Raw genomic sequence first — 26,785 nt, 5'->3', positions numbered from 1 at the left:
AACAAAAATCCAGAAAAACGCATGTCAAAAATGTTATAAATTGATTTGCATTTTAATGAGGGAAATAAGTATTTGACCCCCTCTCAATCAGAAAGATTTCTGGCTCCCAGGTGTCTTTTATACAGGTAACGAGCTGAGATTAGGAGCACACTCTTAAAGGGAGTGCTACTAATCTCAGCTTGTTACCTGTATAAAAGACACCTGTCCACAGAAGCAATCAATCAATCAGATTCCAAACTCTCCACCATGGCCAAGACCAAAGAGCTCTCCAAGGATGTAAGGGACAAGATTGTAGACCTACACAAGGCTGGAATGGGCTACAAGACCATCACCAAGCAGCTTGGTGAGAAGGTGACAACAGTTGGTGCGATTTGAAGGACAACTTCACTGCATCAAAGGGACGATGGACGGGGCCATGTACTGTCAAATCTTGGGTGAGAACCTCCTTCCCTCAGCCAGGGCATTGAAAATGGGTTGTGGATGGGTTTTCCAGCATGACAATGACCCAAAACACACGGCCAAGGCAACAAAGGAGTGGCTCAAGAAGAAGCACATTAAGGTCCTGGAGTGGCCTAGCCAGTCTCCAGACCTTAATCCCATAGAAAATCTGTGGAGGGAGCTGAAGGTTCGAGTTGCCAAACGTCAGCCTCGAAACCTTAAAGACTTGGAGAAGATCTGCAAAGAGGAGTGGAACAAAATCCCTCCTGAGATGTGTGCACACCTGGTGGCCAACTACAAGAAACGTCTGACCTCTGTGATTGCCAACAATGGTTTTGCCACCAAGTACTATGTCATGTTTTGCAGAGGGGTCAAATACTTATTTCCCTCATTGAAATGCAAATCAATTTATAACATTTTTGACATGCGTTTTTCTGGATTTTGTTGTTGTTATTCTGTCTCTCACTGTTCAAATAAACCTACCATTAAAATTATAGACTGATCATGTCTTTGTCAGTGGGCAAACGTACAAAATCAGCAGGGGATCAAATACTTTTTTCCCTCACTGTATCAGTTATATATTATAAACATGGATATCTATGGTAGGTACCCCGTTCATCCAGCTGATGTAGGCAGACACGCAGGTGAAGACGGTGGGCTTCCTCTGGGTGTAACATACCTGGGTCGACACGAAGCTGGTCACTCCGTGGACGTAGTAATGACCATTGACCTGGCAGTTCAGGGGGCCTCCAGAGTCTCTGGAGACAAAAAGAGAGAGCGTAAGAAGGGCAGGTGTTAAACTAGTCCATAGCCGCGAGAAGATGTTTGGGGGTGGGGGTGCTGGATTATTTTTGCCTGCGCTACAGACTGCTATATCTTTACTAATACAGGACTAAAAGGCCCAGTGCACTACTTTTGTTTTAAAAAAAATATATATATATATATATATATATATATAAATATATATATATAGTACCAGTCAAAAGTTTGGACACACCTACTCATTCAAATTTTGTTTTGTTTTTTTAAAAACTATTTTCTACATTGTAGAATAATAGCGAAGACATCAAAACTATGGAATAACACATATGGAATCATGTAGAAACCTAAAAAGTGTTAAACAAATCAAAATATATTTTATTTTTTAGATTCTTCAAATAGCCACCATTTGGTTTGATGACAGCTTTACACACTCTTGGCATTCTCTCAACCAGCTTCACCTGGAATGCTTTTCCAACAGTCTTGAAGGAGTTCCCACATATGCTGAGCACTTGTTGGCTGCTTTTCCTTCACTCTGCCGTCCAACTCATCCCAAACCATCTCAGTTGGGTTGAGGTCGGGTGATTGTGGAGGCCAGGTCATCTGATGCAGCACTCCATCACTCTCCTTCTTGGTAAAATAGCCCTTACACAGCCTGGAGGTGTGTTGGGTCATTGTCCTGTTGAAAAACAAATGATAGTCCCACTAAACCCAAACCAGATGGGATGGCGTATCGCTGCAGAATGCTGTGGTAGCCATGCTGGTTAAGTGTGCCTTGAATTCTAAATAAATCACAGACAGTGTCACCAGCAAAGCACCCCCACACCATAACACCTCCTCCTCCATGCATTACAGTGTGATATAACGTCTTGTCATAGTGTTGTGGGAACAAAGTTAAATCTGTTAGATAGGTAACTCTTGGTGCCACAGGGTTTGAATGCCAAGGATTCCATTATGTCGAGGGAGCTTACTAGGGTTTATCTTAGAATGATTGATAGATGGAATATACTGACTTGGGGTACAAGGTAATAACATCAGAGTGGGGAGTGCCCACTGATGGTTACCAGATGTTGTTGAAAAAACGTGTAACATTAAGTATATAAACTGAGAGATTTCCTTTGTCCAGAGTTCGTATGACAGGAGGCAATGCATGTGCCGTTTGTTATGTGAACCCGGTAATCAATTAAATACTTTGCATCAACTCTCCATCTAAGTGTTAAATATCTTCTTGCATCATGAATTACTTGATACCCGAGAAACTCATAACAGATTGGCGTCTACGAACGGGATACAGTTTCATCCTGAACGACAGGTAAGCAGACTTTCATTTTTTGGGATTGTGTTAAACTCTGCCTATCTGTTGTAAGCTGTAAAGAACGTTTAAAATTCTATATTTTAAAAGGGGGGAGATGAGTTGTATTGAGTTATTTGATGAGATGTAAGGAGAAATATCAAATTAAGCAAGGACATTGTGTTATGATTCAAAATAGGGTGTGGTCGAAGTAATGAGTAAACAGAGGATAAACGAGTGGGCGCAGGACTTCCCGTAATGTGTAATGGCATTATAAAGAGAGTGGGTGTTAGTCCCTTGATGTTTGAAGTACATTATAAAAGAGAATGGGCGCAGGAATTCCCTTAATGTTTAAATTTGTCACGATCGTTGACGAACGAGAAGGACCAAGGCGCAGCGTGATAAGCATACATGTTTATTAAACGAATAAACACACGACAAAAACAACAAACGAAACGTGAAGTCCAAGGTAGCACACTAACATACCTTAACACGGAACAAGATCCCACAACTAACAGGTGTCAAAAGGCTGCCTAAGTATTGTCCCCAATCAGAGACAACGAGCTACAGCTGCCTCTGATTGGGAACCACACCGGCCAACATAGATCTACACATTCTAGATCTCAACATAGACAATCAACATAGCAAAACACAACACAGAAAATACACACCCTGACTCAACAGGGCGTGACAGTACCCCCCCCCCCCCCCCCCCCCAAAGGTGCGGACTCCGACAGCGCCACCTAAACATAACAGGGTAGGCTCCGGGTGTGACCACCACTTACTCTCCACCTCCCTGTTGCGCCCCTGGTCTGGACCTCGGCGTGCTGCTTCCCCTCTCCTTCCTCCCACGACGTACCAAGCCCTGTCTGGACCCTGGTGTGGGAGACCCCGAACCTGGAGAGGGGCTGACATCTGGGTCTGGACTGGAACCACTGACTGGAGCTGGACCCGACGACGGTGGATCGAACTGCTCTGGCTCCAGAGTGGAGCCGCTGACCGGAGCTGGATCAGGCACCGGTGGAGCGGACTGCTCTGGCTCCGGAGTGGAGCCACTGACCGGAGCTGGACTAGACCCCGGTGGAGCGGATTGCTCTGGCTCCGGAGTGGAGCAGCTGACCGGTGCCGGACCAGGCACCGGTGGAACAGGCACGGGCCGTGCCGGACTGGACACACGCACCACTGGCTTGGTGCGGGGAGCAGGAACGGGCCGGACCTGGCTGATGACGCGCACCCCTGGCTTGGTGCGGGGAGCAGGAACAGTCCGGGCCGGGCTGGCGACGCGTACCACTGGCTTGGTGCGAGGGACAGGAACAGGTCGGACCGGGCTGGTGACGCGCACCACTGGCTTGGTGCGAGGGGCAGGAACAGGCTGGGCCGGGCTGGCGACGCGCACCACTGGCTTGGTGCGAGGGACAGGAACAGGCCGGACCGGGCTGGCGACGCGCACCACTGGCTTGGTGCGAGGGGTAGGAACAGGCCGGACCGGGCTGGCGACGCGCACCACTGGCTTGGTGCGAGGGACAGGAACAGGCCGGACCGGGCTGGCGACGCGCCCCACAGGCTTGATGTGAGGAACAGGAACAGGCCGGACCGGGCTGGCGACGCGCACCACTGGTTTGGTGCGAGGGTCAGGAACAGGCCGGACCGGGCTGGCGACATGCACCACTTGATTGGTGCGAGGAGCGGGACTGGGTTCCTTCATTATCCCCCGCTCCTTCTGCTGCCTAACCAGCTCCTCTCGCCGTGCCTCTACACTTTCCTTCTGCTCCCTCTGAACCAATGGCCCCCCTAATCTGGTGGCCTCCTCTGCTAAACAGCGGAACCGCTCTATCGCGGCCTCCCGCTGCCTCGTTGTCTCTCCCCCGTGATCATGGCCTCCATCCTTCTTGCCAGACTCTCGCTCATCTCCTCCCAAGTCCATCCTCTCTCCTCGGCACACTGCTTGGTCCAGGATTGGTGGGATCTTCTGTCACGATCGTTGACAAACGAGAAGGACCAAGGCGCAGCGTGATAAGCATACATGTTTATTAAACGAATAAACACACGCCAAAAACAACAAACGAAACGTGAAGTCCAAGGTAGCACACTAACATACCTTAACACGGAACAAGATCCCACAACTAACAGGTGTCAAAAGGCTGCCTAAGTATGGTCCCCAACGAGCTACAGCTGCCTCTGATTGGGAACCACACCGGCCAACATAGATCTACACATTCTAGATCTCAACATAGACAATCAACATAGCACAACACGACACAGAAAATACACACCCTGACTCAACAAATGAGAGTCCTCAGAGTCAGGGCGTGACAAAAGTACATTATGAAGAGATTGGGTTTTATTCCCTTAGTGTGTAAGGCATTATAAAATGAATATTTTACGGGCCTTTGATGTGGTAAATCGTCATAAAAAGAAGTACAGAATCCTTTGTGAATTACTTTATGGGATACAATTAAGTTAAGATGTTATCAAAGGTTGTCATTTTAATTTCATTTATTATTTTGGTTTAACAGGAAATGTTGTTTAGTTTTTTTGGGATGCATGAATCATGATGTGAGTCATGTGTACAAAGGGGGAATTACTGGTCTCCTGGGGCCTTTTTGGTAAATATGCAATTTGTATTAAGAATATGAGCAGTAGTAATGAATGTGTTATGGGTTAGATGGAATGTGTTATGTGCAAGTGTATTTGTGGTAGGAGGCAGGGTGTAGAGGAGGCCTGTGTCTGAAACTAGTGGACTACAATGGGCTGTAAGGATGTGCACTTCCTAATCTCAAGGCTTCTCCTGACTGAGGAGAAGACATGGTACAGTAGTATACTGTGTCTCACCTAACAATGTTCTTAAGACTTTCTTACCATGGGTGAAGGCAACTCTGCCCAACCTAACAGGAGAATCTGGGCATTTTCTGCGCCCTCTGGAGGCTTTGTGGCGGTAAAAGATTACAGAAGTAAGAGCTGGATAGACTCTAGGGGGAGAGGTGTTGCTGACTACCTCGATGACGGGGAAAGTAGCAGAGACAAATACCTAAATCCATGTGACTCACTGTAGGAGAGTTCCAACCCCAGAAGAGGAAGATGGCCTCGCCATTGGGTAGCGTTATTTTATTTTGTGTCTGTATGTGTCTGTGTGTCTTTGCAGTAGTGACTCTCAGCTTCCCTATTGGTACGCTGCCAGAAGGACACTCTCCACAGACCGATGTTGGTGGTTTGAGAGGGACTCTACCTGATCCGGAGACCCTAGTGACGGAAGAAGGTTCAGAGCTAAAGGGACCATAATATCGTCATCCAGGCTATACCAACGGCTGTACGGATAGAGGGGAGATCGACCTGGTATCATCTAAACCACTGCACCAGAGTCCCATGAGGAAACCGACGACCTGGAGATGAGGGAGATGAGGATGCTGGGGATGATCAGAATCGGGAGATGGGAGACGATGGGAATGCTACTGATGAGCTACGTGTTCTGGCTGATTCGACAGGGTGATAAGGAGAGTATATTAGAAATTGGTATTAAGAATAATTGGTAAAACATAATAATTTGTCATATAGTCAATGCTTATATGGATTTATTGGATTAGAAATGAACTCAGCTAAACTGTTATGTTCTGTCCTCTCTCGAGGTAACTACAGATGGAGTCTGGAATGCATAGCAGGGATAATTAGGTCAAGAACGGTGTGAACATCAAAACCCCTCTAAACCGTCTGAAGATGAGCAACAAAGGCGTTGAAGACGGTCCTGTACAGCACCACTTCTACCTGCAGCCGATGTATAACATCCAATCGAAGCTATCAACTGTCTTTTCTAGAGGGAGCGTGACAGGAGTCCCATGTGGAGTGGGCATGGAGAGAGATCCGTTAAAATATAACATTTCTCATGTTGTTGGTATACTGGTTGGCAAATGGACGAGACAGAATGGGGGGTGGAGATGGTAGCTGCTCGGATGAGACATTGAAATATTGGACAATGTTATGGGCAATTAAAGTTGAAATATGAAGCTGTCTGAAGAACATAATGAAGGGACGCCAGAAGATTGAGTGCCAGGGAAGGACAGGTTTGGTCAGCTGTGTCCATCATTGATTGGGACTTCTCTAGATTTGATAATTTGGGTATGAGGTTGATGTAGGAGGTATATACACTGCTAAATTAATAGTAATTTGGACTAAGAAAGCATTGAGATATTGCTCTGTAGTTATTCTCCTTATGAGGAAGCTAATGCTAGAATTATGGATAATTATACTGTATGTTAATATAAACCTATGAGGGATTGATGTGTATTTTTACATTGAAAGGTTTAGATGAGTACATATGTGGTGCTAAGCAAGAACTTAATTGGTTCATCTCACTGGGTTTGGCGTGTGAAAGAGGACTGTTTGTTTTCTATCTTTATCTGATCTGACCTAGGGTTGAATTCCTCACGCCTAAGTAATCCAAGGATGTCCTGATTTATCAGTGACTGTAACCAGAGTGTTATTCTTTGCCTCTATCCTAAGGAATATTACTGGAACGGAGTCGGGGTTGAACAGAGTTCAGACTAAACATGGTACCTACTAACAGTATTGGGTTTTCAAGCAATTGGGTCTGAAATGGCACTCATTAGACAATATGTAATTGATACTCGCATAGCATTGGATGCTATTACAGCAGCTCAAGGGGGCGTGTGTGCGATTGTAGGAGGAGATACATGTTGGGAATATTTGCCATCAGAATCGGGAAGGTCTTGGGAATTTAACTAAAGCTATGGGAAATATTAGAGAAATACAGGATGGAATAAGGAATACGAATAGGGATGCAAAAATATTAGGGGGATATAGCAATTTGAACGCTTTTCAAGGTTGTTTAGTGGTAATTCAATAGGAACATGGATGGCAAGCATTCTAGGTCCCCTAGTTGCCATAGTAATTATTGTAGCCATAGTTACAGGGTGTTGTTTTCCCATATTTCAGGGATTGATTTTGAGATCTGTACAAACGATTACTAACATGCCAGTGATTACAGCTAGAGATGTATCAGTCAATATTCATGCAAGGAGGGAAAGTACAAATTCTTCATCTATATCATCTTATTCAAGTGTAGAGTCCATTGATAATGTTAATTGAGGATTTGGGAATGTGATGTGGGAATTGAATAACGTTGAGTATAAGGTTTACAGGATTGAAAATGTGGAAGAGGGACTACCTCAGTCGATCGATAGCGCCCCAAGAGACCAGAGAAAAGCTTGGGGTTCCTCTGAATCAAGAAAATGAAGACTGAAGTTTTTATTGGGATATATTCATATACCTATATTGTAGTTTACATGTAACTTAGAAATTGTCATGAATAAAACGTTTTGAGAATGACTTCAGTGTTTTTAGATATTTTTGTCAGATGTTACTATGGTATACTGAAGTATAATTACAAGCATTCCATAAGTGTCAAAGGCTTTTATTGACAATTACATTAAGTTAATGCAGAGTCAATATTTGCGGTGTTGACCCTTCTTTTTCAAGACCTCTGCAATCCGCCCTGGCATGCTGTCAATTAACTTCTGGGCCACATCCTGACTGATGGCAGCCCATTCTTGCATAATCAATGCTTGGAGTTTGTCAGAATTTGTGGGGTTTTGTTTGTCCACCCGCCTCTTGAGGATCGACCACAAGTTCTCAATGGGATTAAGGTCTGGGGAGTTTCCTGGCCATGGACCCAAAATGTCGATGTTTTGTTCCCCGAGCCACTTAGTTATCACTTTTGCCTTATGGCAAGGTGCTCCATCATGCTGGAAAAGGCATTGTTCATCACCAAACTGTTCTTGGATGGTTGGGAGAAGTTGCTCTCGGAGGATGTGTTGGTACCATTCTTTATTCATGGCTGTGTTCTTAGGCAAAATTGTGAGTGAGCCCACTCCCTTGGCTGAGAAGCAACCCCACACATGAATGGTGTCAGGATGCTTTACTGTTGGCATGACACAGGACTGATGGTAGTGCTCACCTTGTCTTCTCCAGACAAGGTGTTTTCCGGATGCCCCAAACAACCGGAAAGGGGATTCATCAGAGAAAATGACTTTACCCCAGTCCTCAGCAGTCCAATCCATGTACCTTTTGCAGAATATCAGTCTGTCCCTGATGTTTTTCCTGGAGTGAAGTGGCTTCTTTGCTGCCCTTCTTGACACCAGGCCATCCTCCAAAAGTTTTGCCTCACTGTGCGTGCAGATGCACTCACACCTGCCTGCTGCCATTCCTGAGCAAGCTCTGCACTGGTAGTGCCCTGATCCCGCAGCTGAATCAACTTTAGGAGACGGCCCTGGCGCTTGCTGGACTTTCTTGGGAGCCCTGATGCCTTCTTCACAACAATTGAACCTCTCTCCTTGAAGTTCTTGATGATCCGATAAATGGTTGATTTAGGTGCAATCTTACTAGCAGCAATATCCTTGCCTGTGAAGCCCTTTTTGTGCAAAGCAATGATGACGGCACGTGTTTCCTTGCAGGTTACCATGGTTAACAGAGGAAGAACAATGATTTCAAGCACCACCCTCCTTTTAAAGCTTCCAGTCTGTTATTCTAACTCAATCAGCATGACAGAAGGATCTCCAGCCTTGTCCTCGTCAACACTCTCACCTGTGTTAACGAGAGAATCACTGACATGATGTCAGCTGGTCCTTTGTGTCAGGGCTGAAATGCAGTAGAAATGTTTTTTGGGGATTAAGTTCATTTTCATGGCAAAGAGGGACTTTGCAATTAATTGCAATTCATCTGATCACTCTTCATAACATTCTGGAGTATATGCAAATTGCCATCATAAAAACTGAGGCAGCAGACTTTGTGAAAATAAATATATGTGTCATTCTCAAATATTTTGACCACGACTGTATCTGGTTGGATGATGTCATGATGTTCAACATTCATTTTATGTATGTTTTTCCTGTATGGTCTATGTGGGATTTTTCCTTATGTATAATTGAGGTTTTGCCTACATTTTACATTTACATTTTAGTCATTTAGCAGACGCTCTTATCCAGAGCGACTTACAGTTAGTGAGTGCATACATTTTCATACTGGCCCCCCGTGGGAAACGAACCCACAACCCTGGCGCTGCAAGCGCCATGCTCTACCAACTGAGCTACACGGGGCCCATAGATACGTAGATATTAAGTGTGAATATAGAATCCGTCTCTCACAGTTGAAGTGTACCTATGATAAAAATTACAGACCTCTACATGCTTTGTAAGTAGGAAAACCTGCAAAATCGGCAGTGTATCAAATACTTGTTCTCCCCACTGTATATATATATATTTTTTCTTCTGATTTTTTCGGGGTTGGCTGCAGCACCCTCAGCACACCTACTTCCCACAGCTATGGTCAAGTCACATTTTATCTACAGTGCATTCAACATGTCTCAATACACTTTACAAAAAATGTAAAAGAAAACAAGAAACAGCGATGTGCTGATTCTATCGAAAGAGTCAAAATACCATTAAACCCTACCAGGCTGATACTACTGGGTCGATACAGCGATGTAGAGGGGACACCGGGGAGAGAACTGTTCCTGCACTCACTGTGCTGTTTTTATTCAGACTTTGTGTACTACCCGTTAGCCTCCACTAGAGGGTTTGGGCTGATATGGGCTGCAGTTAACCTACATGATAGATAGACCTACATTCATTTGAAACGGCATCTAAAAGTTGCCTTGAATATGATGGCTACAACATTACATACATATTACATTGATATCTTTGTCTCTGTCCCTCTTTAAACTCTAGGGGCCAGATTCTCAGACACAGATTAAGCCTGTTCCTGGACTTGCTCAATGGAGAATTTCCATTGAAATGGCTTTTAAATCCAGGACTAGTCTATGTCTGTGTCAGGGAAACTGGCACAATAACTCCCTTTCCACAATAGAGGTGTTAGAGCAATGTTGTGCTGGGGAGACTGCTCACCTGGCACCCAGAGAGACATCCACCACCACCACCATAGATCATGGTGGCCTTGACCATGCCTCCCCACCAGCTACCACTGGAGCAGCTTCATAAGCACTTTGTGACATCTGCTGATGTAAAAAGGGCTTTATGAATACACTTGATTGAGTTGATTTAGTCCTATTCTTTAACTTAGATTTTAGGTTGAGATGGAGACGTGAATCCAACATATCAATGGTTTAATTTGTAGACAAACTGGAATTATGACGGAACTATCCAAGCAGAAGATACTGTATGTCTCCTTCAATTGTTGATATTTGGTTGCGTTGACAACCAAACTATTTAATATAATTTTAGAAATACAATAAATAGCCTATTAACTATAAGATCTGTTGAGATTTTCACAAATGCTGTAAAAAATCTGTGCAGAATCTCAAACTACACTGATCAATTGCACCATGTACTTTTTAAGTAATCTCAACGTCAAACCAGGTCGTTTGGTTCTGCTATTAGATGAAGCACAGATCTACAGCTGCACCTTTGAGATATAGTTATAGTAATTAGCTTGTCTAACTATCTAAGCTGGCATGGCTGCTGGCAAGGTTGGTAGACTTTAGAAAAGCAAGCAATTACTAAATGTACTGAATAAGACTCACATTCCTTTACATTTTGTACCCAGATTTTAGCAGACACGCAAATAAGTATGTTTAGTTAATTTAATAATAATTTAAAAAGAACCAGCAGTCAGGAAGGTACAGACAGCTCAAGATGTATGCTTACATGTGCAGAAAAATAATCATATGTTTTTACATAGAATTGGGCATAATGATTATGGCTCTAGATTGCAGGAAAAACTGTTTCATGTGTTTGAAGAATGCTATATTCTCCAATTTACGGACGGGTGGACAAGCTCCCCTTCGGAACACCCCCCAGCCATTCTCACGTACTTTGTGCCCCCTCTGATTTTTGGGGTGCCCCTGCTCAGGTTGTTTAGATTCCAGGTTGGTTTAAAAATATATTTGTACAATGTAAACTCTCAGGGCTTCCCAGACCCAGATTAAGCCTAGTACTGGATCTTTCTCAATGGAGAATATCTATTGAAAGTTTTTTGGCAGAAATGCCTTCTCGAACATGTGAACTTTCATGTGCCTTAATAACAAACGTATATGCTATCTGTAATACAATTGTTAAATTACGAGCCTAATTGATTTAGCCAAAGAAAAAGACAGCAACCTTCCCTATAGCCATGATTGGCTGAGATAATGAGTGGGCTGGACATGCCGAGAGATGAGTTTGGATTGGTCTGCCATATACTGTAGCACGCTTCTGTCTATTTGAGCTGGTCAGTTTGTCTAGGTAATCCTGTCTAACGCAGCTTCTTTTTAAATGTATTGTGTATTAAAACTGCATAAGTGTTGCTCTCCACTTTCTGGAGGACCGAGTTTTGAAATCAGTGGAATTCGAGTATGATAGCTAAGGAGATGGAGAAAACACCTGTCTCCGGATTTCATCTTCAAACTAAGGGCAACCATGGCATCCGACAGGAGACGTGTCCATCCATGAATAATGTATATAGGTAAGATAGTCTAGCTAGCTACATTTTCAGATATTACACCTTTCTACTTTTGACAGAAAGAGCCATTTGCTTGGCTAGCTATAGCCTAATGGTAGCTAGCTAACATTGAACCTGGTTGGTTAGCTACCTGCAGATTTATGCAGTGTAGTAACGTCATGAGTTGTGATTATGTTTCATTGTTTACCTAGCTAGCTAACGTTAGCTGGCTGGCTCGCTAGCTAACGTTACGTGTATGACCTTATTATTCGTATCTCAGAGCCATTTTCTTAGCTAACTATAGCCTAATGTTAGCTAGCTAACATTGAACCTGGTTGGTTAGCTACCTGCAGATTCATGCAGGGTAGTAACGTCATGAGTTGTGATTATGGTTCATTGTTTAGCTAGCTACAGTGGGGAAAAAAGTATTTAGTCAGCCACCAATTCTATCTGACTGACTGACTGACTGACTGACTGACTGACTGACTGACTATCTGACTGACTGACTGACTAACTGGGGAGAATCTATATATACAGTGGGGGAAAAAAGTATTTAGTCAGCCACCAATTCTATCTGACTGACTGACTGTCTATCTGACTGACTGACTGACTAACTGGGGAGAATCTATATATACAGTGGGGGAAAAAAGTATTTAGTCAGCCACCAATTGTGCAAGTTCTCCCACTTAAAAAGATGAGAGAGGCCTGTAATTTTCATCATAGGTACACGTCAACTATGACAGACAAAATTAGATTGTTTTTCTCCTGAAAATCACATTGTAGGATTTTTAATGAATTTATTTGCAAATTATGGTGGAAAATAAGTATTTGGTCAATAACAAAAGTTTCTCAATACTTTGTTATATACCCTTTGTTGGCAATGACACAGGTCAAACGTTTTCTGTAAGTCTTCACAAGGTTTTCACACACTGTTGCTGGTATTTTGGCCCATTCCTCCATGCAGATCTCCTCTAGAGCAGTGATGTTTTGGGGCTGTCGCTGGGCAACACAGACTTTCAACTCCCTCCAAAGATTTTCTATGGGGTTGAGATCTGGAGACTGGCTAGGCCACTCCAGGACCTTGAAATGCTTCTTACGAAGCCACTCCTTCGTTGCCCGGGCGGTGTGTTTGGGATCATTGTCATGCTGAAAGACCCAGCCACGTTTCATCTTCAATGCCCTTGCTGATGGAAGGAGGTTTTCACTCAAAATCTCACGATACATGGCCCCATTCATTCTTTCCTTTACACGGATCAGTCGTCCTGGTCCCTTTGCAGAAAAACAGCCCCAAAGCATGATGTTTCCACCCCCATGCTTCACAGTAGGTATGGTGTTCTTTGGATGCAACTCAGCATTCTTTGTCCTCCAAACACGACGAGTTGAGTTTTTACCAAACATTTATATTTTGGTTTCATCTGACCATATGACATTCTCCCAATCCTCTTCTGGATCATCCAAATGCACTCTAGCAAACTTCAGACGGGCCTGGACATGTACTGGTTTAAGCAGGGGGACACGTCTGGCACTGCAGGATTTGAGTCCCTGGCGGCGTAGTGTGTTACTGATGGTAGGCTTTGTTACTTTGGTCCCAGCTCTCTGCAGGTCATTCACTAGGTCCCCCCGTGTGGTTCTGGGATTTTTCTCACCGTTCTTGTGTTCATTTTGACTCCACGGGATGAGATCTTGCGTGGAGCCCCAGATTGAGGGAGATTATCAGTGGTCTTGTATGTCTTCCATTTCCTAATAATTGCTCCCACAGTTGATTTCTTCAAACCAAGCTGCTTACCTATTGCAGATTCAGTCTTCCCAGCCTGGTGCAGGTCTACAATTTTGTTTCTGGTGTCCTTTGACAGCTCTTTGGTCTTGGCCATAGTGGAGTTTGGAGTGTGACTGTTTGAGGTTGTGGACAGGTGTCTTTTATACTGATAACAAGTTCAAACAGGTGCCATTAATACAGGTAACGAGTGGAGGACAGAGGAGCCTCTTAAAGAAGAAGTTACAGGTCTGTGAGAGCCAGAAATCTTGCCTGTTTGTAGGTGACCAAATACTTATTTTCCACCATAATTTGCAAATAAATTCATTAAAAATCCTACAATGTGATTTTCTGGATTTTATTTTCTCAATTTGTCTGTCATAGTTGACGTGTACCTATGATGAAAATTACAGGCCTCTCTCATCTTTTTAAGTGGGAGAACTTGCACAATTGGTGGCTGACTAAATACTTTTTTTCCCCACTGTAGCTACATGTCTTAACAAAAGACTCCACTATGCAAGTAACCATTTTGGGTGCGTTCGTGAATTCAGTCTGGCCATCTACTCCGATTTCAAAGCACTCTCGTCTGAGTGTGCCAGAGCACAGAATAACTGATGAATTGACGAACGCTCAACACCAGTTGAATATGGCCGTGTCAGTAAATGTCGGCAAAAAAGCATAATTAAATTGATGCCAGCAGCACAGTTACAGTCACCAACGCTCTGGATAACATGAAAACAGCCAAACCAGCTCTGCTAGGGCGAGTAAAATGGTAAAAGTGGGGTGTTCTCTCATTATGTGTCTGGAAGTAGCTAGCAAGCTGGCCAATGTTAGCCAGTTAGCTTGGGTGCTTGACTGCCGTTGTGAGGTCAGAACATTCGGATCAACCCTAGTCATCAGCCAGAGTTACCGGTGTGCGCTCTGAACGCTCCAAGAGCGATATGTTTTGAATTTACGAACGGACAATCTGACAGCACAGTTGCAGTCACCAATGCTTTGGATAACATAACAGCCTAACCAGCTCTGATAGGGCGAGTAATGATCAGTGAGCGGTTCTGTCAATGGTGTCTGGAAGTAGCTAGCAAGTTAGCTTGGGTACAGAATGCTCGGATCAACCCTTAAAGAGATGGGTGGGGCTAAAGCTTAAGAGGGTGTGAACGATGCTGAATGGGTGTAGACAAAGAAGGGCTCTCCAAAAGATTCAAAGGCCATTTTCTCAAAAGTGAGTTTACAAGTTTATCAACTTTCAAAGCAAAATTACTTTCCCATTGTTCCTCAACTGTAGTGTATGATATACAATTTTTTAGCTCTGAGTCTCTACTTTTAACCAAATGTAAAAAATGTAAGAATGATTTTTAGCCGGTCGGTCACGTTTTGTTACGTTACAGCCTTATTCTAAAATGGATTAAATTGTATTTTCCCCTCATCAATCTACACACAATTCCTCATAATGACAAAGCTAAAACAGGTTTTTAGAAATGTTTGCAAATTTACAATTTACTTAATTATTCAGACCCTTTACTCAGTACTTTGTTGAAGCACCTTTGGTAGCGATTACAGCCTCGAGTCTTCTTGGGTATGACGCTACAAGCTTGGCACACCTGCATTTGGGGAGTTTCTCCCATTCTTCTCTGCAGATCCTCTCAAGCTCAGTCAGGTTGGATGGTGAACGTTGCTGCACAGCTATTTTCAGGTTTCTCCGGAGATGTTTCATCAGGTTCAAGTCCGGTCTCTGGCTGGGCCACTCAAGGACATTCAGAGACTTGTCCCGAAGCCACTCCTGCGTTGTCTTGGCTGTGTGCTTAGGGTTGTTGTCCTGTTGGAAGGTGAACCTTGCCCCAGTGTGAGGTCCTGAGCGCTCTGGAGGAAGTTTTCATCAAGGATCTCTCTGTACTTTGCTCCATTCATCTTTCCCTTGATCCGGACTAGTCTCCCAGTCCCTGCTGCTGAAAAACATCCCCACAGCATGATGCTGCCACCACCATGCTTCACCGTAGGGATGGTATTGGCCAGGTGATGAGCGGTGCCTGGTTTCCTACAGACGTGCCGCTTGGCAATCAGGCCAAAGAGTTCAATCTTGGTTTCACCAGACCAGAGAATCTTGTTTCTCATGGTCTGAGAGTCTTTAGGTGCCTTTTGGCAAACTCCAAGTGGGCTGTCATGTGCCTTTTACTGAGGAGCGGCTTCCGTCTGGCCACTCTACCATAAAGTCCTGATTGGTGGAGTTCTGCAGAGATGGTTGTCCTTCTGGAAGGTTCTCCCATCTCCACAGAGGAACTCTGGAGCTCTGCCAGAGTAACGATCGGGTTCTTGGTCACCTCCCTGACCAAGGCCCTTCTCCCCCAATTGCTTAGTTTGGCCGGGCGGCCAGCTCTAGGAACAGTCTTGGTGGTTCCAAACCCTTCCCCAGATCTGTGCCTCAAAATAATCCTGTCTCGGAGCTCTACGGACAATTCCTTCGATCTCATGGCTTTTTTTTGCTCTGACATGCACTGTCAACTGTGGGACCTTATATTGATAGGTGTGTGCCTTTCCAAATCAAGTCCAATCAATTGAATTTACTACAGGTGGACTCCAATTTGTAGAAACATCTCAAGGATGATCAATAGAAACAGGATGCACCTGAGCTCAATATCGAGTCTCATAGCAAAGGGTCTGAATACTTATGTAAATAAGGTATGTCTGTTTTTTATTTTTAATACATTTGCAAACATTTCTAAAAACCTTTTTTCACTTTGTCATTAAGGGGTATTGTATGTAGATTGATAAGGAAAACATTTAATTATATCCATTTCAGAATAAGGCTGTAACGTAACAAAGTGGAAGAAGTCAAGTGGTCTGAATACTTTCCGAATGCACTGTATAGGTAAGGATAAAGTGATTAGGCAACAGGATAGATAATAAACAGTAACAGCAGAATATGTGATGAGTATAGTGAGATCTGTTCAGACAATTGGTAAACATAGAATTACATATTAGAACTCTGTGATTGTGACCTTGAACTACTCAAAGGAAAAACTCTTATTACTGTATAGGGTTGCAAAATTTGAGTAACTTTCCCAAAATTCCCAGGTTTTCCAGAACTCTCGGTTGCAAGATTTCCTCAATCAGGTGGGAATAAGCATGACATCCGGAATCATCCAACCAGAATTTCTAGAAAACCTGGGAATTTTGGGAAAGTTACCCCTATTAGTGTACCAATATCCAATAGTTACTAAACCTAGTTACCAAACCTTGAGAGGCACATAGGGAGGAAGGCCAAAGTATTAATATTGTGTGAGGGAACTGACGGAAGGTGACAGCCTTGGGCCAAACATGGGGATGTCTGTCTGAAGGACTCTTACAGGATCTACAGGACACTTCTGTATGGTCATCACCAGTTTCTAGAACCCCATTGGGTGGGGTCTTTAGAACACTTCTGTATGGTCATCACCAGTTTATAGAACCCCATTGGGTGGGGTCTTTAGAACACTTCTGTATGGTCATCACCAGTTTATAGAACCCCATTGGGTGGGGTCTTTAGAACACTTCTGTATGGTCATCACCAGTTTATAGAACCCCATTGGGTGGGGTCTTTAGAACACTTCTGTATGGTCACCACCAGTTTATAGAACCCCATTGGGTGGGGTCTTTAGAACACTTCTGTATGGTCATCACCAGTTTCTAGAACCCCATTGGGTGGGGTCTTTAGAACACTTCTGTATGGTCACCACCATTGAGTGCTGTTAGAAAGTCTAATATGTAGCAAGGGAGGTGAATACTGGAACAAGCAATTACTCTAGAATTTAGCGTTCTTTAATATGCTGTCAGTCTGGATCATATTGCAGTGTTGTTTATTTGGCTCTACTTTCCAGAGATCTCAAAGACTATGTGATGGCGTTACACCACCCCCCACCCTCACCCCCACCTCCCTCTTTCACTCATACGGCACTTACAACTATTCTTTGTGACGATGAGGATGATGTGATGGATTTAAGTAGACAGAAGAAAAGGTTTACTCCAAAGTTTCAGTTTATTGAACTTTCAGAGCAGAATGCTGATGCAGTTGAGCAGAGTTGGTGATGAATCCGGAACAGTGCGTTAGAAAACAGTGTCCGCTCGAAGACCGTCCTCCTTTTCCTCCTTGTAGACGGACGAAAAGGAGACATTAGATCCGAGAAGACTCAGAAGACATTTGAGATACAGATTTTACAAAAGTTAATGTACAAAACAATGATGCTTATTCACATATGGGTACATGTATGTCAACAAAAATAACATACATTTAGTGTAGAGACACTGTGTTATTTCAAAGATTGTATCCATGTGCAACATGGTCTCATTAGAATATGTCAAAATAGTGGCATTTAACCGTAGTCACATGTCACCTAAACTGACAGTTATGTGTCTGCGGTGCTGTAGATCAACTGTGTGCGAAATGTGATATTCAGCAGTTCTACTTATAGCGCCAGGAGTTTTTCCTTTCCTGCCCTAAGGTACTTACCCCGTTCATCCAGCTGATGTAGGCTGACACGTGGGTGAAGACAGTGGGCCTGCGGTTGACGTTGAATCCAGAAGAGGACACGAAGCTGGTCACTCAGTGGACGTAGTACTGACCGTTGACCTGGCAGTTCAGGGAGCCGCCAGAGTCTCCCTAGAACGATGAGGAGCGAACTGTATCAAGGCATGTACTGTAGTTATCTGACTCACTTTACGAGACATCAATAGTTCATTTTTCTTTAAAAAAAAATATTTAACAAAATTCCAATGATAAATAAATAAATCTCAAATTCATCTACGAATATCGTTGTCTTCCAACAGATGGCGTCATTCTAACGTGTTGTCATGATCTATCAGTGAAGACAGCGTCGTCGCTACCTGACCTAAGGCAATGCTACAAACATAGTTCCACACCAGTATGACCCCAACAAAAGATTTGGATCTCTTGATGTTATTGCTAAGGTGTTGGAACGACAGAAGCATGGTCTCAAACTCGAATTCTGAACAGATCGGTTTCTGCAACAACAGGAAGATCAAATTAAGATACGGCATCTGTATGTGAGCAGGGCGATATCATATCTAAGGAATAGAGGAGCACAATGTCATTACCTGAGGAACAGAAGGATACGTCCCGAGGCATCATTTTCACTTCAGGTTATAAATCTTTCTCAGGAGACATCTGCACTTTTACCTTTCTATTCTGTACTTATGCACTTTAACTCTAACATATTCTTGTGAGGATTTCCAAAATATAGCGCCTTCAATCACTGTTTTATAAACATACAGAATCACTTTTTTTTAAAAGATCTTATAAAGCTGCAACATGGTCTCGTTAGAATATGTAAAAAATTAGTTATGGCACAGGTTCACAAGGTATTGATCCTTATTGTACTCAAATTGTTATCAATGAATGTCTCATGTTTCAATTTGAATCTAGATTTTTACAAATGACACACAAAAAAAACATGCAGAAAATCCCCAATTGATCATAAACAAAGTTCTGTATCCTCCAGCGATGTTGTTGGAGTTCCACCCAGTGTGGATGTGGACCTGGCTGACACTCATGTTCTTACCCTTGTTGCTGTTCAGGTTGTCTGGTCTCCCAGAACCACACGCCAAGTCCTCTGACTGTAGACGCACATGCACAACACCTTGGTCAGTTAGGAAGTCAGTTAGGAACTTATACTACATACATATTATTGTCACGAATACCGCCGAGGCTGCTCCTCCTCCTTGTTCGGGCAGGCTTCAGCGTTCGTCGTCCCCGGAGTACTAGCTGCCACCGTTTGATGTTTTCGATGTTTGTTTTGTCATGTCTAGTTTAGTGCACCTGTTTCGTATTCTGTCCTGATTATGTCACCTATAAGTTTCCCTGTGTTATGTTTTGTAGTTGTGTGTTATTGTTCCACATGTCGTGTGTTGATAGGGTCGGTGCCTTGGCTTTGTATAGTATTTTACGCACTGCGCGTATTTTGTTCGCCTCCAGTGTTTGAGGCCGTTTATTTTGTGTCTATTTACAAGTATTAGTAAAGTCGTCTTGACTTATCCTCTGTGTCCTGCGATTGACTCAACCACCGCATCCACATCAGCACATATCTGACAATTATAGTGACCTTATAGCGTGTTGGAATCCGTTGCGGTGAAACTGCCACATCCGTTTGCGATATTACAACAACAAAGACATTACTTTTAAAAAACGAACTCAGATCTTCGCTATGTTATGTCTCCCTTTGTCGTACCTGTCCACACAGTGAGCAGCAGTCATGACCCATCCCCTCTTGATCAGAGTACCACCACAGGTGTGGTAGTAGGAGCTGCCAGACTTGTACTGGAGAGAGATCTGAGTTCTGAGTGGGGGGGGGGGGGGCAGAGAGAGGTGGGGGAGAGAGAGAGGAAGAGAGGTTCAATAGACGGAAGGAGGAGAGGATTATAACAAAAATGATTTACCAAAAGGTGAAAAATGAGTTTCATAGTATGAATCAAACAGCTGCAGCTGAATCCTTGCCTGATCCCAGATCTGTAAGTCCTCTAGCCAACTCCTCTCTCACACGGGCACAGAGGAGTTGGCTGAAGCACAGACAGATCTGGGAGCAGGCTAATGTTGTCACCACAGAAGGTTGGTGGCACCTTAATTGGGGAGGACAGGCTTGTGGTAATGGCTGGAACGGAATAGTATCAAATACATCAAACATGGTTTCCATGTGTTTGATGCCATTCCATTTGCTCCGTTCCAGCCATTATTATGAGCCGTCCTCTCCTCAGCAGTCTCCACTGGTTGACACCCAGATTCAAATCAGCTAGGCTGTCACAAGAGACACTAGGCTATGATACACTAGGAGAAGGCTAATGTTTTACCTGCCAGGGCCAGGAGTTGGGCTGGGCAACCTCGCCACCCACAACTCTCTCCTCAGGTCCATCTTCCGGGTATCTGGGCACCAGATTCTCAGCCAGCACTGGGGATAGAGGAAAGACACACTTAAAGAGAGACAGGAAAACAGTAACTGTCCAGTGTTTCCAGATTTCTATGAAATATAACCTTTCCTCTTAAGGATCGGACCCTTTTTTTCAATTTTCGCCTAAAATGACATACCCAAATCCATCTGCCTGTAGCTCAGGACCTGAAGCCAGGATATGCATATTTTTGATATAATTTGAAAGGAAACACTTAGAAGTTTGTGGAAATGTGAAATGTTCAGATCTGGTAAAACATAATACAAACAAAACAACAACGTTTATTTATTTTTTGCATGATCTTTGAAATGCAAGAGAAAGGGCAGACATTGATGTAGGATTATATATGTAATTTAGGTGTTGTCCACCAGATGGCAGCAGTGTGTGTGCAACGTTTCAGACTGTTCCAGTGAAGAATTACATCACTACAAAATAAAAGGAGTTTTCCCAAATGTGCCGAATTGGTTTTCAAGTGCACAACTATAGAGAACATACAAAAATGCTATGGTAATACAAAATTTAAGTTTGCACACTCCCAGGAATGTCAAAAATGATGGATCATTAGCTTCCCTACAGAAAAGACACTAACCTTCACACATCTAGATGGCCAGGTAGGGTGAGTGTGGAGTCAGAGGTCAAACTGTAGAACCCAGTTCCTACATTTGAATATAAAAAATTGATTTTTCAAACAAAACTACAATACATTTTATCACTGGGACCCTCAGGATGACAAATCAGAGCAAGATTATTTACCTTCAGAGGTGAATGTACCAAACCTGTCGCCGTAATAAAAGTGTTTTGTTGTTGTGCACTATCCTCAAACAATAGCATGGTATTTTTTAGCTGTAATAGCTACTGTAAATTGGACACTGCAGTTAGATTAACAAGAATTTAAGCTTTCTGCCCATTTAAGACATGTCTATGTCCTGGAAAGTTAGCTGTTGTTTACAACACCATTCTAGTCACAAATCGCATATTGAGCAACAACCGTCCCGTAGAGCAGGACTGCCCAACCGTGTTCCTGGAGAGCTACCCTCCTGTAGGTTTTTGCTCCAACCCCAGGTGTTACTAACCTGATTCATCTTATCAACCTGCTAATTATTAGAATCAGGTGTGCTAGATTAGGGTTGGAGCAAAAACCAACAGGACAGTAGCTCTCCAGGAATAGGGTTGGGCAGTCCTGCCATAGAGGTTAATTACAATATAAGTGAAATAGTTTCCTTCCAAAAAACAAATGGCAATTAAGTACGTTGAAAAGCTGATCGCTGATTGGCCAGCTCAGCCAATGAGCCAACTGGACATCATGTTCTATGAGGAAATAGCTAGCATTTTTGTAACGGTCTGGTTTTTGAAGTGCTTTTTCTCCAATTCATGCTTTGGCCACCAATACAAGTATAGGACTAGTCAACAACATTATTTGTGTATAAGTTAACAGAATATGAACTTTTAAAAGTGTGATTTTCACTGGACAGTTACTTTAAAGACTGGGGACATGGTGTCTCACAGAAAATCACACATTCTATTAGTCTCAATCAGAGAGTGAATAAATACTTTGAGTCTGACAAAACGAGAGAGAGAGAGTTTCAACGAGAGAGAGTTTGCATAGAGATGATCAGTTCTCACCCAGGGCTGCGAGAGCGCTCAACGGGATGAACCTCAGCATGTTTTCAGTCTGTTAGTGTCAGTCTGTCCTGATGGAATATTCCTGTCTCTGTTTTATACCCTCTGGACTCTGAAGGAATCGGGACACCCCACCTGACCTATCTAGGGTTGCAAAATTCTGTTCACTTTTCCAAAATGCCATAGTTTTCCAGAAATCCCGGTTGGATGATTCCTGGAATCAGCAGAGAATTAGCAAAGATGGAATCTTCCAGCTAGGAGTCCCTCCACATGGGACTTCTGGAAAACCTCCCTGTCTGGTCTGGACCGACTTTGATGTAGGTGTTTGTACAATGCCAGGCAACAGGTAGCCACCTGTGTTTTGTCTCACCGTTATCACACTGTCCAAGGTCTAGGCCTTAGACTCACCTCACATACCGTACCTGTACGTGAAGTTAGCTGACCCACCTGTACTACTTCCAGGATCATCGCCTTATCTTATGTAATTATTGGAAAATATTACGGTTTTAAAGCAGGTGTTGGAGATCATAGAATATGTTCAATCAAAGTTTTAAAATAAATAAAAAACACACTGTAATTTATGCTTCGCTATAGTTTATGGACAATGTTTAGAACCTCAGGGCTTCATTAGGTCTCCTATGGGTTGAGACATTGTCGATAAACTCCACGAGAGCATAGGTCGCAGTGTGCAGTCGCATAATAAAAAACATATATTTTTAGCTGATGTGATGTCATTAATACCTGCAGCAGTTCCATTACACCCTATTTTGCCAATCGGAAAGTAGAGGTCATCCACCAAGGTTAATGTTATTTGCCACTATAAGATACAGTATGCACATTCATCTGATGCATGGTAGGGTTATAAAGTGCAGAGTTTGGAGTAAATTTCCCTTGGCAGCAGGGTTGGGGTCAATTCTATTTCAATTCCAATTAATTTAGAAAGTAAACCAATTCCAAATGTCCCTAATTGAAAAACATTGAAGAGAATTGGAATTTCAGCGTACCTCCTGAATTGATTGGACTTTAAATGGAATTGATCCCAACCCTGCTTGGTAGTAGATGCATGTATTTGTGTGCTCTCCAAGTAAAAAGACTGATATTTGACCAATATATATTTGACCACTCACTGGGTGGGGCTAAAAGACAACAAATAAGTGACACAAGCTCTGCCTGTGTTTGTATTGGAACCAGGCATCTTGGGAGGTCAGACATAGTGGACATAACCATTTGTTTAAAGGGATACCTCAGGATTTTGGCAATGAGGCCAGTCACTGCGCTAACACTAGTTAGAAATGGCTTGTGAAACTACCTCTAACTTCCTTCATACTGGACATAGAGACATAGACATGGTATCCACAAGGTCATCTGACTCTGGGGAAGTACATCAAGGGCATCATTGCCGAGTATCCCTTTAAGAGCAAACCAATGCGAGATTTGTTGCTTGCTGCTGGTCTCCTCAGTCAATGTGTGTTGTCTGTTGAACAGTTATATGATAGAAAAGTAGAAGAAGGGTTTCATGAATTAAGAAGTAGATTCATATTATATGTATATATGAACTATAGGCCTACGGTCAACACTGAGGTTTGAGGTAAATAATTAACAACTAAGTAGCTGTTAAGTCCACATGAGTCATGAGTGACAAAGTCAAACTCTCACTGTGAGAAAGTTAAGTTCAAGTTGATCTCTCAAAGCTTTCCTTGTTCTTTGTTCTGTGTTCCGAGTTCCACAGTTTGACATTGGCTCTCATTGAGGGGATTAGTTTATTCTCAACCCAAAGTCTATTTATTGAAAGTCTTTTCACCATCTATTCACCAGGATCTTCCCAGGCCAAGCCTCAGTCCTGATAGACCATAGGGATGACAGGCACGTCCTCAACACAGCAGTCCTTTTATACATAGCGTTAATTAGGACTGAAAGTCATTAAAAATGACTGCATGCATTTTTGGATTATGACCTTATCTGCAGCTTTTAAAAAGATACCCATTCCAACTAGTAACTGAGCCCACTCTGTCACAACAGGAAAATGGTTTAAGGGTGCATCCCAAATGTTACCCTAGTCCCTACAAAGTGCCTTGCTTTTGAACAGAGCCATATGGGCTCCGGTCAAAGGTAGTGCACTAAACAGGTTGCTATTTGGGACGTAACCTTAATTTAAAGTAATGTTCTAGCAGGACAATAATGGGAATAATGGATGCAATCAGTGGCCCTCATCCTTCTCTCACTCTTCTCCTCAATCTGTCTCTTCTTCTCTTCTTCCATCTATCCTCCCATCCAGGGGAATAAGTCTAATACAGAGAGAGAGAGAGAGAGAGAGAGAGAGAGAGAGAGAGAGAGAGAGAGAGAGAGAGAGAGAGAGAGAGAGAGAGAGAGAGAGAGAGAGAGAGAGAGAGAGAGATAGATCAAAGAGAAGAGCTGTTTTAATTAAAGATGTTTGTTCTTGATACAGGGGCTGTGTCTGAAATGGCAACCTATTCCAATTGAGCTCTTATCAAAAGTAGTGTACTATGTAGGGAATAGGGTGCTATTTCAGACACAACCAGTGTTCTCCGTCCTGATTAGCGAAGTGTTCATTAAGACGGTTCCCATAAAGATGTCAGACACAGAGACAGGAAATTAAAGATCCTAAAACTAATGAGATGCGTAGACCGAAGTTGCGATAAGGAGTCTGGGTAGGTTTTTGGGTCATTAGTGCTTATTATGTCCATGTAGTAGAATGTATGAGCAAAGCAGAGTATCATGTTGTGAAAAAGAAAAAATATTGACTTTAATATTCTCGTTAAAATGCATCTGTCCCGGCCTCCCGAGTGGCGCAGCGGTCTAAGGCACTGCATCGCAGTGCTTGAGGTGTCACTACAGACCTGGGTTTGACCCTGGACTGTATCGTAGCCGGCCGCAACCGGGAGACCCATGAGGCGGTGCACAATTGGCCCAGCGTTGTCCGGGTTAGGGGAGGGTTTGGCCGACCGGGATGTCCTTGTCCCATCGCGCTCTAGCGAATCCTGTGGCGGGCCGGGTACAGTGCACGCTGACACGGTGTTTCCTCCGACACATTGGTGCGGCTGGTTTCCGGGTTAAGCAAGCAGTGTGTCAAGAAGCAGTGCGGCTTGGCAGGGTCGTGTTTTGGAGGACGAATGGCTTTCGACCTTCGCCTCTCCCGAGCCCGTACGGGAGTTGCAGCGATGGGACAATACTGTAACTACCAATTGGATATCACGAAAAAGGGGTAAAAAGTTAAAAAATATATATTTTGAAAAAATGCATCTGTCCTGGGTTATTTCAGAACTCAGAACAAAATCTCACCTGCTCTAGCTAGCTATGCGATTTGACAGTCATGTTATCTGTCTTTCACGAGAGAGATGAGACTATCCAGCAGGTACGTACTGTATGTGGAAATTGATTTTTATTATCATTTAAAATGTAATTATTTATAACAATACATTACATATATCATAAGGCCTTTCTTTGAGGGCCTAGTTCTACCCTAACACAGTGGTGTTGGGAAACTCCTGGTTTACAGGCCACATCAGGCCTGCAAGTCCTGCCAGAGTTAGGATATCCAATAAGTGGAATTTTTAATCACCTGCAACCTGCATTCAGAATGACAGCCAGGGTAGGGAAAATTGAATACTGAGACTACCTCAATCATCTAAACTGGAACAACCATCTCAGTAACGGGTGCAATATGTCCAACAACAGATTGGATTGGTTAAAAAAATTTATTCTATTTATCTGTAGCATAAAATTAATCAACCAATCAATGTACATGCAAAAACACAGATATTAAAACAAACATATCTGAAAATCACAGAGCATGCTGGGAAATATATATGGTTCTTCTTGCCTTCCAAAGAATCATCAAAGAACCCTTTCTTCCAAAAACGGTTCTCAGGATGTTACATTTTCAAGGTAGAATGCTTTGCCTGACAAAGAACCCTTGTCGTCCAAAAAGGGTTCTTCAGATCAAAACAGTTCTTGGTAGAACCCTATCCCTCCACAAAGAACCCTTTTAGAACAAGAGTGTATTATACTGATATTATACTGATACGTCCTGTGTATTGGGAATCTCACTGTATTTGTGTATTGTAAAGCGCTAAATGCTAACGTACTGCACGCTATGACAGTGATGTCTATAGGGATTCTCCATAGTATCATTAGCAGTTTACCTGCTAGCGCTCTGGTCTGAAGGTTTTGGGAGGGAGGCATTAATGCTGCGATGCTTCCTGGAGTGTGACAGCTTTATAACTGATCCACAGCAGGCCTATTTGCAACCTTTAACTGCAATTATACCACAATGGAAACAATCAATATCCACCCTCCCTCGAAGCCTGCTTCTCCTCTCTCTCTCTGCTACTCACTCTCTCTCACACACATTTTCAGAGGAGGAGGCGATGGGGAGGGTGTGTGGGAGTAGGTCGCAGCAAGAGGGATTAAAGACACGGAAGAGACAGTTGATCTGGTGTGGCTGTAGGGAAGAGATAGATGATCTGGTGTGGCTGTAGGGAAGAGACAGTTGATCTGGTGTGGCTGTAGGGAAGAGACAGTTGATCTGG

General features: G+C 43.3%; 1 pseudogene across 1 annotated transcript; it reads right to left on the bottom strand.

Moving 5' to 3' along the window:
• Positions 1-1,012: 1,012 nt before the first annotated feature.
• On the bottom strand, positions 1,013-22,278 carry LOC311121210 (elastase-1-like; annotated as a pseudogene). The gene is made up of 5 exons: positions 22,239-22,278; positions 20,520-20,617; positions 19,904-20,004; positions 19,134-19,292; positions 1,013-1,330 (listed from the first exon to the last, which is right to left on the bottom strand). The product of its transcript is annotated as an elastase-1-like (transcript).
• Between the last annotated feature and the right edge of the window lie 4,507 nt (positions 22,279-26,785).

This window comes from Coregonus lavaretus (genome assembly GCF_964263955.1).
Source record: "Coregonus lavaretus genome assembly, contig: HAP1_SCAFFOLD_3979, whole genome shotgun sequence".
Classification (NCBI taxonomy): Eukaryota; Metazoa; Chordata; class Actinopteri; order Salmoniformes; family Salmonidae; genus Coregonus; species Coregonus lavaretus.
The sequence above is the reverse complement of the archived record's forward strand: the minus strand, read 5'-3'. Positions and strand labels throughout refer to the sequence as shown.